Source organism: Pristiophorus japonicus, chromosome 9 (genome assembly GCF_044704955.1).
Source record: "Pristiophorus japonicus isolate sPriJap1 chromosome 9, sPriJap1.hap1, whole genome shotgun sequence".
In the NCBI taxonomy this organism is placed as follows: Eukaryota; Metazoa; Chordata; class Chondrichthyes; family Pristiophoridae; genus Pristiophorus; species Pristiophorus japonicus.
This window is the reverse complement of record NC_091985.1, coordinates 26,291,800-26,304,317: the sequence shown is the minus strand read 5'-3', so window position 1 is coordinate 26,304,317 and position 12,518 is coordinate 26,291,800. Positions and strand designations below refer to the sequence as shown.

The 12,518-nt window shown below is 44.1% G+C and overlaps 1 protein-coding gene across 1 annotated transcript in view; it reads left to right on the top strand.

Annotated features, from left to right (window-relative positions):
• Positions 1-12,518, top strand: part of smyd3 (SET and MYND domain containing 3) — a 1,321,352-nt gene that overhangs the window by 1,112,583 nt on the left and 196,251 nt on the right. The window lies entirely within an intron of this gene.

Genomic DNA, 12,518 nt, shown 5'->3' with positions numbered 1-12,518 from the left:
CTCTAAGGTTTCAGCATAACATCCTCTCACTTGCCAGATGTCAAAGACTAGGAAAAGGAGGTTGACCCATTGTTGCAGCAATATGCTGTGCTGTGTAGTGCTAGGATACAAGATCGCATACCCGTGATTCTATTCTCAGTGAGCTCTTGTTTTCACCTGAATCACACATGGAGTCAGGATGGAGATAAGCAGAAGCTGGGTTCTGCCTCACTTGGGGAAGGGAAACTAGGCTAGCGAGTCACCAGAGGGCACACCTGGGTACCTCCTGCGGGCAGCCATAGATTTTTAAAGTTATTTATCGTTCCCGGGATGTGGGCGCCACTGGCAAAGCCAGCATTTATTGCCCATCCCTAATTGCCCTCGGGAAGGTGGTGGCGCGCCGCCTTATTGAACCGCTGCAGTCCGTGTGGTGAAGGTACTCCCACAGTGCTGACTTTGTCGTAGCAGTTTGGTACAACTGAGTGGCTTGCTAGGCCATTTCGGAGAGCAGTTAAGAGTCAACCACATTGCTGTGGGTCTGGAGTCACATATAGGCCAGACCGGGTAAGGGCAGCAGGTTTCCTTCCTAGAGGACATTAATGAACCAGTTGAGCTTTTATGATAAGCCGGTAGTTTCATTGTCACCATTACTGATAATAGCTTTTTAAAAATTCCAGATTTATTTAATTAACTGAATTTAAATCCCTCAGCTGCGGTGGTGGGATTTGAACTCACATCTCCGGAATATTAGTTCAGGCCTCTGGATTACCAGTTCAGTAACATAGCCACTATGCTACTGTACCCACAAATTGGCATTATCGGAAGCCTGTGAGGAGATTCTTGGCTAGGGATGGCCTGTTGTATTCGGAGGCCAAGAGATAAGGAGGAAACTTTAAACACAATGCTACGAAAGACCAGCATATTATTTTGTTAGGAAGAGCAAAGAGGTTACAGAGATGGGGAGGGTTGAGGTCATGGAGGGATTTGAAAACAAGGATGAGAATTTTGATATCAAGGAGTTGCCGGATCGAGAGCTAATGTAGGTCAGCGAGCACAGGGGTGACTCAGCTGGTTTTATAGCAGTTCAGATTCCACAGAAGTGGATCATCCTAGATTGGGCTGGTTACACTGGGAGTGTGGGGAGAATGCTGTGGCAAAAGATCTCACGTGTCACTTTGGTCATGCTTCCACCAATTCTCTTCCCCTTCCTTTCCTTTTCGCTCCCCTTCCCCTCGTTTTCTGAAGATGTTCGTTCACTCTTTGCTGGGAGGTGATCACCCCAGTGGCCTAAAGATCCATCACTGAAGTCACCATTCAACTGTGTGACCGCAGGGAATATCGCAGCTACGGCCAATTTTCTCACCGCACCTTCACACACCGTACCTCCATTATGGGTTAACGAGCTGTAACTGAAAATGGCGGAGGTGGGGGAAGGTTAGCCCTTTTGTTTAACATAAACTCTAATTTGAAGTTTGTTTGCATTGCTCTTACTCGGTAGGAGAGGCCTTGGCTGTTTGAAACGGCATGACCAAGCACTTGCATTTCTCTCTGTCAGTAAGATGACATGAGTCTATAGTGGAAGATCATTTTATGCTGGTAAAACAGTCATGCAGTTTGGCGATACCTGCTGGGATATGCAATGCAGTCCACATAAGGCGAAGCCAGTGTTGGAGTTGTAGCTGGCCTTGTTCTCACCTTGCTCCTAAGAAGCAACCACAACAGAAGGATCTCGCTCGTCCTGCTTTAATCACTCCACCATTGGCAGCTGTACCTTCAGGTGCTGAGGCCTTAAGCTCTGGAATTCCCTCCCTAATCCTCTCTGTCTCTCTACTTCTCTTTCCTTCTTTAAGATGCTCCTTAAAACCTACCTCTCTGTCCTAATATCTCCTTGTGTGGCTCGCTGTCAAATTTTGTTTTATAACACTCCTGTGACGTGCCTTCAGACGTTTTACTACGTTAAAGATGCTATATAAATACAAGTTGTTGTTGTTACTTCCCAGTCGAGCGGTATAATTGGGATATAGCTGCATAGAGTGACACCACTATTCCCGGCCAGAATGAAGATGATTGGGTAATTCCCCCGTCAATCACTGCTGAAAGTGACTGGGTTTGATTTTACTCACAGAATTTGTATTGTGTGACCATCCTCCACTCACTGCATGCTGCTGGAGAAATCACCCTGCTTTTATTGGGAGATGTTGCTGTAGTTTCGTTCATGAGTTCTGTTTCCTGTAGTTCATAGAGACTCTTTTTAAATAGATTCTGTAGACTGGTTGCTGTAGTGCGCTGTTTAAATAGACTCAGTGCTCTGTAAATAGACTTTGTTTGCTGTGAGTCCTGCCGTTAGTCCCGTCCCACCTCCAACTGGCACAGTGGTGTCAATAGACACCCAGAGGGTGATGTGGCCATTACCACATTGTTGATGTGCTTTAAGGCAGCAGGTTCACAATATTGACCGGCATGTTATCAAAGACTCCGCTTGCATTGTCTGGGATCATTGAACCATTGTAGCTCCAGCGAGGGCAGTGTACGGCACCGAGCCCCCTGCCCTACGGCCCTCCGAATGGCCAATAGAACTGGCACCTCTTTGCAAAATGGGGAGAGCAGAGTTTGGAGGTCGCACGTCATTGCTTTGGCACCTGACAACAGAACAAGAATGCCAAGTTACTCTCCCACTTCAGTCAGGCATACTCACTGCAGAATCCCCTTTTGATGACAAGTAGTTGTTAACGGTTGGTCGGAAGTGTTTAGTCACCCATTCTCAGTCACCAGACATGTTCCAATTGGAAAGGAAAAGTGTGAAATCTATGGGAAAATGAAAGAAAATGAAACAAATTGCATTTATATAACGCCTTTTAAGATCTCGGGATGTCTCAAAGCACTTTACAGATAATATGAACATATAAAATTGACGGGCAGGAAAAGACCAGCTGGTCCATCAAGTCTGCCCTACCATGATGGTCAGAGCATCAGGACGAGACACTTCAGCCCTCTCTCCACTCCCCTCCCTTCTAAATATTTTATTCTAAATATTGATTGGGCTAACCAAACGGGTAGCAATGCGGCATGGGGGAATTTCCAGGATTGTATTAAGGATGGTTTTCTAGACCAATATGTCGAGGAACCAACTAGAGGGCTGGCCATCTTAGACTGGGTAATGTGTAATGAGAAAGGACTAATTAGCAATCTTGTTCTGCTAGGCCCCTTGGGAAAGAGTGACCATAATATGGTAGAATTCTTTACTAAGGTGGAGAGTGACACAGTTAATTCAAAGACTAGGGTCCTGAACTTAAGGAAAGGTAACTTCGATGGTATAAGACGTGAATTGGCTAGAATAGACTGGCGAATGATATTTAAAGGGTTGACGGTGGATAGGCAATGGCAAACATTTAAAGATCACATGGATGAAATTCAACAATTGTACATCCCTGTCTGGGGATAACAATAAAATGGGAAAGGTGGCTCAACCGTGGCTAACAAGGGAAATTAAGGATAGTTTTAAATCCAAGGAGGAGGCATATTAATTGGCCAGAAAAAACAGCAAGCCTGAGGACTGGGAGAAATTTAGAACTCAGCAGAGGAGGGCAAAGGGTTTAATTAGGAGGGGGAAAATAGAGTATGAGAGGAAGCTTGCTGGGAATATAAAAACTGACTGCAAAAGCTTCTATAGCTATGTAAAGAGAAAAAGATTAGTGAAGATAAACGTAGGTCCCTTGCAGTCAGATTCAGATGAATTTATAATGGGGAACAAAGAAATGGTGGACCAGTTGAACAAATACTTTGGTTTTGTCTTCACGAAGGAAGACACAAATAACCTTCCGGGAATACTAGGGGACCGAGGGTCCAGTGAGGAGGAGGAACTGAAATAAATAAATCCTTATTAGGTGGGAAATTGTGTTCGGGAAATTGATGGGATTGAAGGCCGATAAATCCCCAGGGCCTGATAGTCTGCATCCCAGAGTACTTAAGGAAGTGGCCCTAGAAATAGTGGATGCATTGATGATCATTTTCCAACATCTATTGACTCTGGATCAGTTCCTATGGACTAGCTAATGTAACACCACTTTTTAAGAAAGGAGGGAGAGAGAAAACAGGTAATTTTTGACCGGTTAGCCTGACATTAGTAGGGAAAATGTTGGAATCAATTATTAAAGATAAAATAGCAGCACATTTGGAAAGCAGTGACAGGATCGGTCCAAGTCAGCATGGATTTATGAAAGGAAAATCATGCTTGACAAATCTTCTAGAATTTTTTGAGGATGTAACTAGTAGAGTGGACAAGGAAGAACCAGGGGATGTGGTGTATTTGGACTTTCAAAAGGCTTTTGACAAGGTCCCACACAAGAGATTGGTTGCAAAATTAAAGCACATGGTATTGGGGATAATGTAGTGACGTGGATAGAGAACTGGTTGGCAGACAGGAAGCAGAGAGTCGGGATAAACGGGTCCTTTTCAGAATGGCAGGCAGTGACTAGTGGGGTGCCGCAGGGCTCAGTGCTGGGACCCCAGCTATTTACAATATACATTAATGATTTAGATGAAGAAATTGAGTGTAATATCTCCCAAGTTTGCAGATGACACTAAGCTGGGTGACGCTGAGCTGTGAGGAGGACACTAAGAGGCTGCAGAGTGACTGGGACAGGTTAGGCAAGTGGGCAAATGCATGGCAGATGCAGTATGATGTGGATAAATTTGAGGTGATTCACTTTGGTGGCAAAAACATGAAGGCAGAATATTATCTGAATGGCGGCAGATTAGGAAAAGGGGAGGCGCAACGAGACCTGGGTGTCATGGTACATCAGTCATTGAAAGTTGGCATGCAGGTACAGCAGGCAGTGAAGAAGGCAAGTGGTATGTTGGCCTTCATAGCTAGGAGATTTGAGTATAGGAGCAGGGAGGTCTTGCTGCAATTGTACAGGGCCTTAGTGAGGCCTCACCTGGAATATTGTGTTCAGTTTTGGTCTCCTAATCTGAGGAAGGACTTTCTTGCTATTGAGGGAGTGCAGCGAAGGTTCACCAGACTGATTCCCGGGATGGCGGGACTGTCATATGAGGAGAGACTGGATCGACTGGGCCTGTATTCACTGGAGTTTGGAAGGATGAGAGGGCATCTCATAGAAACATATAAAATTCTGACGGGACTGGACAGGTGAGATGCAGGAAAAATGTTCCCGTTGTTGGGGAAGTCCAGAACCAGAGGACATAGTCTAAGGATAAGGGGTAATCCATTTAGAACTGAGATGAGGAGAAACATCTTCACTCAAGAGAGTTGTTAACCTGTGGAATTCTCTACTGCAGCGAGTTGTTGATGCCAGTTCATTGGATATATTCAAGAGGGAGTTAGATGTGACCATTACAGCTAAAGGGATCAAGGGGTATGGAGAGAAAGCTGGAAAGTGGTACTGAGGTGAATGATCAGCCATGATCTTATTGAATGGTGGTGCAGGCTCGAAGGACCGAATGGCCTACTCCTGCACCTATTTTCTATGTTTCTATGTTTCTTCCCACCAACCCCTCTACACTCCAGTTCCCCCACCCGAACCCTGCACTTGGCCCCAAGCCATGACATCTCCTGGGAGAGGCGAAAAAACAGGGCCAATAAAGGAAAAAAGACTCTGGAAAATACATCTACAACTGCCTCGGGCGATTGAAACCAGTCCAGGAGATCACCTGGACCAAGTATTATCTTTAATATGATGCCTAGAAACAGGCCATTCGGCCTAACCAGTCTATGCCGGCATTTATACTCCACTCGAGCTTCCTCCCATCTTTCCTCATCTATCTCTATCAGCATAACCCTCTATATTCCCTTTTCCCTCATATGCTTGTCTAGCCTCACCTTAAATGCATCTATACTATTCACTTCAACCACTCCCTGTGGTAGTAAATTGTACATTCTCACCACTCGCTGGGAAATTAAGTTTCTTCTGCATTCCCTGTTGGATTTCTTAGTGACTGTTTTATATTGATGGCCTCTAGTTATACTCTTCCCCACAAGTGGAAACATTCTCTCTCTATATCTACTTTATCAAAACCTTTCATAATTTTAAAGACCTCTATTAGGTCACCCCTCAGCCGCCTTTTATTCAATGGGGTACTGAAGTTGCATGATCAGCCATGATCATATTGAATGGTGGTGCAGGCTTGAAGGGCTGAATGGCCTACTCCTGCACCTATTTTCTTTGTTTCTATGTAAGAGAAAAGGGACCCAGCTCGTTCATCCTTTCCTGATAGGTATACCCTCGCATTTCTGGTATCATCCTTGTAAATTTTCTCTGCACCTTTTCCAGTGCCTCTATATCCTTTTTATAATATGGCGATCAGAATTGTGTGCAGTAATCAAAGCGTGATCTAACCAAGGTTCGATACAAGTTTAATATAACTTCACTACTTTTCAATTCTATCCCTCTCGTAATAAACCCTATGCTTGGTTTGCTTTTTTTATGGCCTTGTTAACCTCTGTTGCTACTTTTAGTGATTTATGTATTTATACTCCGAGATCCCTTTGTTCCTCTACCCCACCCAGACTCGCACCCTCCAAGTAATGAGTGACCTCCCTATTATTCCTACCAAAATGCAATACCTCACATTTATGTGTTGAAATTCAATTTCCAATTATATACCCATTCTGCAAGTTTATTAATATCTTCCTATAATTTGTTGCATCCTTCTCAATATTGACTATCTTCCCCAATATGTTGTCATCCACAAATTTAGAAATTGTGTTTTTGATTCCAAAGTAATCATTAATATAAATTGTGAGCAACATTGGTCCCAGCACTAATCCTTGTGGGATGCCACTTCCCACCTTTTTCCACTGTGAGTAGCTACCTCTTACTCCTACTCTTCGCTTTCTGTCTTGAAGCGATCTCTGTCCCATTCAAGAACCGGCCCAGTTCCCTCTTGAAGGCATGCAGAGAGTCGGCACACATTGCAGCAGAGCTAATGTGTTCCAGAGGCTCACTATTCTGTGAAAAGCAGAATCGCCTATCATGCAATTAAGTTCTTTGGATGTAGAAAATAGATTTTTGTTGGGAATTACTTAGTCAAGTATTTGGACGCTCAATTCTTCCACTTTTCCTTTCATTTCCCCCTCTCTCACAGGCAGGTACCTGTGCATTTAACTACTTGGGTTTTCCTATTGCTAACAGTTGTTACTGTAATTACAATGAATAATGGCTGTGGTGTCAGTTTGACTGCTCTCCTCAATGTTTTATTGTATCTGCTTTTCTAAATTGGTCCCCACAATACAATTATGAAGGAACTTCTTTGTCTGAATGCTGCTGTTGACGGCTGACTATGGTTTGTATTTTATGTAGGCAAAGTGCCTTATTAATTTTAATCAAAAAATGAGAATTATTCCTACTGGGAGGAGAATGCCTATGATGTTTCAGAAATATATGACTTGTATGCAGATATTGGAAGGAAAGTTGGGAGTCAACTGGAAAGCAAGAGAGTACTGATGATTTGGTAGGAACAAGGGAAAATCTTTGAGCTCAACAAGCCAAAACCTCTTTTCCAGAGATTGATCCTGGACCTTCCCTCAAACCTTTCTTTCTCCAGAAGCCCACATTAGGAAGGCAGTGCGCCTGGAGGATGGTCCAATGACGGCAGTTTAGGCAGAGGTGGGAGGTCATGTGATGAAACCTCCAAGAATACTCCCAACCAGAGTTGGCAACCCTGTGTCCAACTGAGAATCTATTAAAGCGTGTCAGCCATGGCTCAATGGGTAGCACTCTCACCTCTGAGTCAGAAGGCTGTGAGTTCAAGTCTTACTATAGAGACTTGAGCACAAAATCTAGGCTAACACTCCAGTGCAGTACTGAGGGGGTGCTGCACTGTCAGAGGTGCCATTTTTTCAGATAAAATGTTAAACCGAGGCCCCGTCCACTCTCGTGGGTGGATGTAAAAGATCACAATGACACTCTTTTTGAATAAGAGCAGGAGAGTTATCCCCAGTGTCCTGGCCAATATTTATCCCTCAATTGCCATCACTAAAAAAACAGATTGTCTGGTCATTATCTCATTCCTGTTTGTGGGACCTTGTTGTATGCAAATTGACTGTCGCATTTCCGACATTACAACAGTGATTACACTTCAAAAAGTACTTCATTGGCTGTAAAGCGCTTTGAGACGTCATGAGGTTGTGAAAGACGCTATATAAATGCAAGTCTTCATTTCTTTTTTTAACAGGCTGAAGATATTTTAAGTTGCGACGTTACATAATACATGAAGTGCAACGAGGCAGGACTAGTGCATCTTACTGTTTGATATAACTAGGCATCCCCCGACTAGCAATTTAAAAAAAAGAAACCGAAAATCTATGAATGCTTTAAATCTGGGCGGGGAATCATCTGACCTAGGGTCTCCACTTAAAATCTGAACCTGCCCGTTGTCTTTTGGAGGTTGATGAGCCTGCCCTGTGTTGCTAGCATTTTCGGTGTTTATCACCCAGACTGAGGAAACGAGACTTGTATGTCAATTGAGCTGGTTGGCATTACATCACAGGCGAGACAGTTCAGCCCCTAGTGCAAGATTCTCAATGCTCTTCAGCTGATTTTATCAACTATTTTATCTGCAAGACATACAAAATTGTGGGGAGGGAATAGACCAGCTGTTCCAAGCCTGCCCCCCACACCATGATGGCAAAAGCATTTTGTCTCTGCACGTAATCTCCCCCAACCCCTGCAGCCATATAATCTCCTGGGAGAGTCTGGGGAAAAAAGGGGCCAATAAAGGGAAAAAATACTCTGGGAAATTCCTCTCCAACCCCCTCAGGCAATTGAAAGCTGTACTGACTCCAGCCTTAAACAGGATGAATGTCCTCGAAGATCAGAATTGAGCACATAACAATTTTGAAAAACAGGAAAAGGCCATTATGCTTAATAGGTCTGTCCCATTCATGTAGGCCATTCTCCCAGGGAATGCTTTAGTTATTAACAATTTAGGAGCATAGGAATTGCCAGACAAAAAAAAAATAGATTACGGTCCATCTAGTTTGCCTTCTCTGATGCTGGTAGTCGCAGGATACAACGATAATGGAGTTGTTGACTAATCACAGCAATCAATCTCGATCAATTAATCTACAACAGATCCAGACAACTTCTACTTTTTATGTCTTACATGTTTAGTTTGTAAAATAAAAATAATTTACAGCAGGGCACCTCACCCTGAGGGGATTTGGCACTAGGTCGAGATGCAGCCATCTGCTCAGCTATGGATACATTCCAGAGAAAGTATGTGTGGGCAGGGGGCGGGGGGCGGGGGGGCTGGTGAAGAACATCCTTGCGTGCCCTGGATATTGGTAGGAGCATGGCCAACATTCCCTGGCCCCTGAGTGTTGCTGTGTGACTTCCAGCCACCTTTAACACTCAGGTTCTGTGCAACAGTAGGAGGCGGGAGTGTGCGTTTGGAGTGGAAAGACGGGAGGATCACCTTTGAATCTCACCGCCTTCCCTCCCACTTTACTTGATTTGCCCAAAATCTATCAACTGGGGAAAGAATAACTCCTTGTTCAGCTTCTACTGTTGCAGTGTTTCACTCCAGGTTATAATTATTTACAAAAAAAATTCGGAATCCTACCAGAAACCACAAGACATGTGTCAGATGCTGCTGTGAAGAGCTGACATGTTTGATTCTGGGTTAAATTATAGTTCCGTGTACACTTGTCCTGTCTGCTCTATGCATTTATTCACCTTTTATCTGATTCCATGTTTTTTTATTGTTGGTAAAGCTTCGTTTGTTTTGATTTCTTAATTACATAACCCTTAGAGCTGGCATTCGCTCCTCATTCGGGAAGCTAAGTTGTTTCTTTTTTTGATTCTCAGTTGAATTGTTCTGTTCTTTACGGCGAGGGTGGGTTGGCTGTGCTAGAGAATGCAATTCCTTGCAGCATTACGTACCCCGGGGTCAGCATCGAGTTCTCCGACATCAGTGCAACGTGCTTTCAAAGAATAGAAAGGACTTGCACTTGTATAGCGCCTTTCACGGCCTCGGGGCATTCCAAAGCACTTTGCAACCAATGAAGTACTTTTTTGAAGTGAGGTCACTGTTGTAATGCAGGAAACGCCGCAGCCAATTTGCGCACAGCAAGCTCCCACAAGCAGCTATGTGATAACGACCAGATAAATTGGGTTTTTTTGTGATGTTGGTTGAGGGATAAATATTGGCCCAAGACACTGGCCAACATTTTAAATTCCAAATGAACGTCAGTTCCAACTGCACCACCAAGATTTTTTCCATTGGTCACACTGGCCATCCTGAGCTAGATTTCCAATCTGTGCCAAATTGTGCACAGTTTTGTGTTGTGGGGCCTTGCCTTTTGGGAAGTGGGTGGAAGCTGAAGAATCTCATTCGTGGGAGGAATCTTACTAGTAGCAGGGAGGGGCAACTCTCATGCCATGAGTCTGGGCTGGACTACACTCTGGATCCCAGCTGTGAACAAACAGTGTACTAACACATTATACAGAAGTGATAGGCAGCTTACATCGAGTTGCATCCAGTCTGTGTCACAGAAACAGGCCATTTGGTCCAACTGGTCTATGTTTATGCTCCACACAAGGCTCCTCCCGCCTCTCTTCATCTAACCCTATCAGCATACCCTTCTATTCCTTTCTCCTTCATGTGCTTATTTAGCGTCCCTTAAATGTATCTACGCTATTTGTCGCAACCAATCCTTGTGGCAGTACGTTCCATGTTCTTACCATTCTTCAGGAAAAGAAGTTTCTCCTGATTACCCTACTGGATTTATTGGTGAGTATCTTTATTTATGGCCTTCAGATTTGGTCTCCCCCATAAGTGGAAACCTTTTTTCCACGTCTACCCTATCTAACCCTTTCATAATCTTAAAGACCTCTATCAAGTCACCCCCTCAGCCTTCTCTTTTCTAGAGAAAAGAACCCCAGCCTGTTCCGTCTTTCCTGATAGTTATAACCTCTCAGTTCTGGTATCATCCTTGTGAATCTTATTTGCTTCTTCACCAATACCTCTATATCCTTTTTATAATATGGAGACCTGAACTGTGCACGGTACTCTTCAGTGTGGTCAAACCAAGATTCTAAATAAGTTTAACATAACTTCCCTGCTTTCCAATTCTGTCCCTCTAGAAATGAACCCCAATGCTTGGTTTGTTTTTATGTCCTTATTAACCTGCATTACTACTTTTAATGATTTGTGTATCTATGTCCTTACATTCCTTTGCTCCTCTGCCCCATTTAGACTCTTATTAGCCAAGTAATATGTGGCCTCCTTATTCATCCTACCAAAATGAACCACCTCACACTTGTCTACATTTGAAATTTATTTTTCAATTACACCCCAATTCTGCGCGTTTATTCATGTCTTCTTGTATTTTGATTGAAAGAGCTGACAACCGATTCATTACTTCAGTTGGCCTGCCTCTCTTCAGTCACAGCTACTGTACAACTAAGTCCATCATTAACGTTCTATTATATTTCATTGACAAGTAAAGCTTTGTGGGTTTTTTTGATAACCTGTTGACCCAGTGGCCTTTGGTGTACAGCGATGTACAATGGAAGTTTAGCTTACTCAAAGGGTGATAAACATCTGGAATAGTCTACAAGATAAGGCTGTGGAACCAAAGGCATTTAGTGGTGTTCAAGATGTAGTTAGATTCTAGGTCGGAAGTTGAAGTACTTAAGGGCCTTCTATCATCTTTCACTTTCTTGTGCTCTTAAAGGTTTACAACTCTAGCAATGAAATGGTGTCGCTCTACCTCACTTACTCAAAGGTTTATTCCCACTCTTAAATAGTCGGTCTGACACAGTGGGCCCAAGTTTCCACATGATTCGCGCCTGATTTTTAGGAGCAACTGGTGGAGAACGGACTATTTTAGAAATCGCAATTCTCCACATTTTTTTTTCTGCAGTTCTAGTCAGGTAGAACAGTTCTAGTTTAGAACAGAATTTTTTCTTCAACAGGGGGCGTGTCCGGCCACTGACGTCTGATTTGAAAGTTTCCACAGTGAAAATGTACTCCAAACTAAAGTAGAATGGAGCCAGTGAAGATTTTTGTAGGACTGAAAAAACCTGTTCTACACATTAAAAAATCAGGCGCAGGTTACAAATTAGGCGTCCAGAACGAGGTGGGGGGGAGAGGGGGTGAAGGGAACTCATTAAATTCGACAATAAATCCTTATTTATACTTCTACAAATATTATACAAATAAATCCAACCTGAATAAACATTTATAAGCCTGTGTGAAAGTGCTTCAGCCAGGGAGAATTCTGCAGCCGTTCGTGCCGCTGAGCGGGAGGGGGAGAGAGAGAGAGAGAGAGAGGGGGGGGAGGGAGGGGGAGAGAGAGTGGGGGGAGGGAGGGGGAGAGAGAGTGGGGGGAGGGAGGGGGAGAGAGAGGGGGGGGAGAGAGGGGGAGAGAAGAGGGGGAGAGAAGGAGGGAGGGGGAGGGAGGGGGAGAGAGAGGGAGGGAGAGAGAGGGGGAGGGGGAGGGGAGGGGGGGAGGGGAGAGAGAGGGGGAAGAGAGTGGGGGAGAGAGAGGAGGGAGAGAGAGGGGGGAGGGGGAG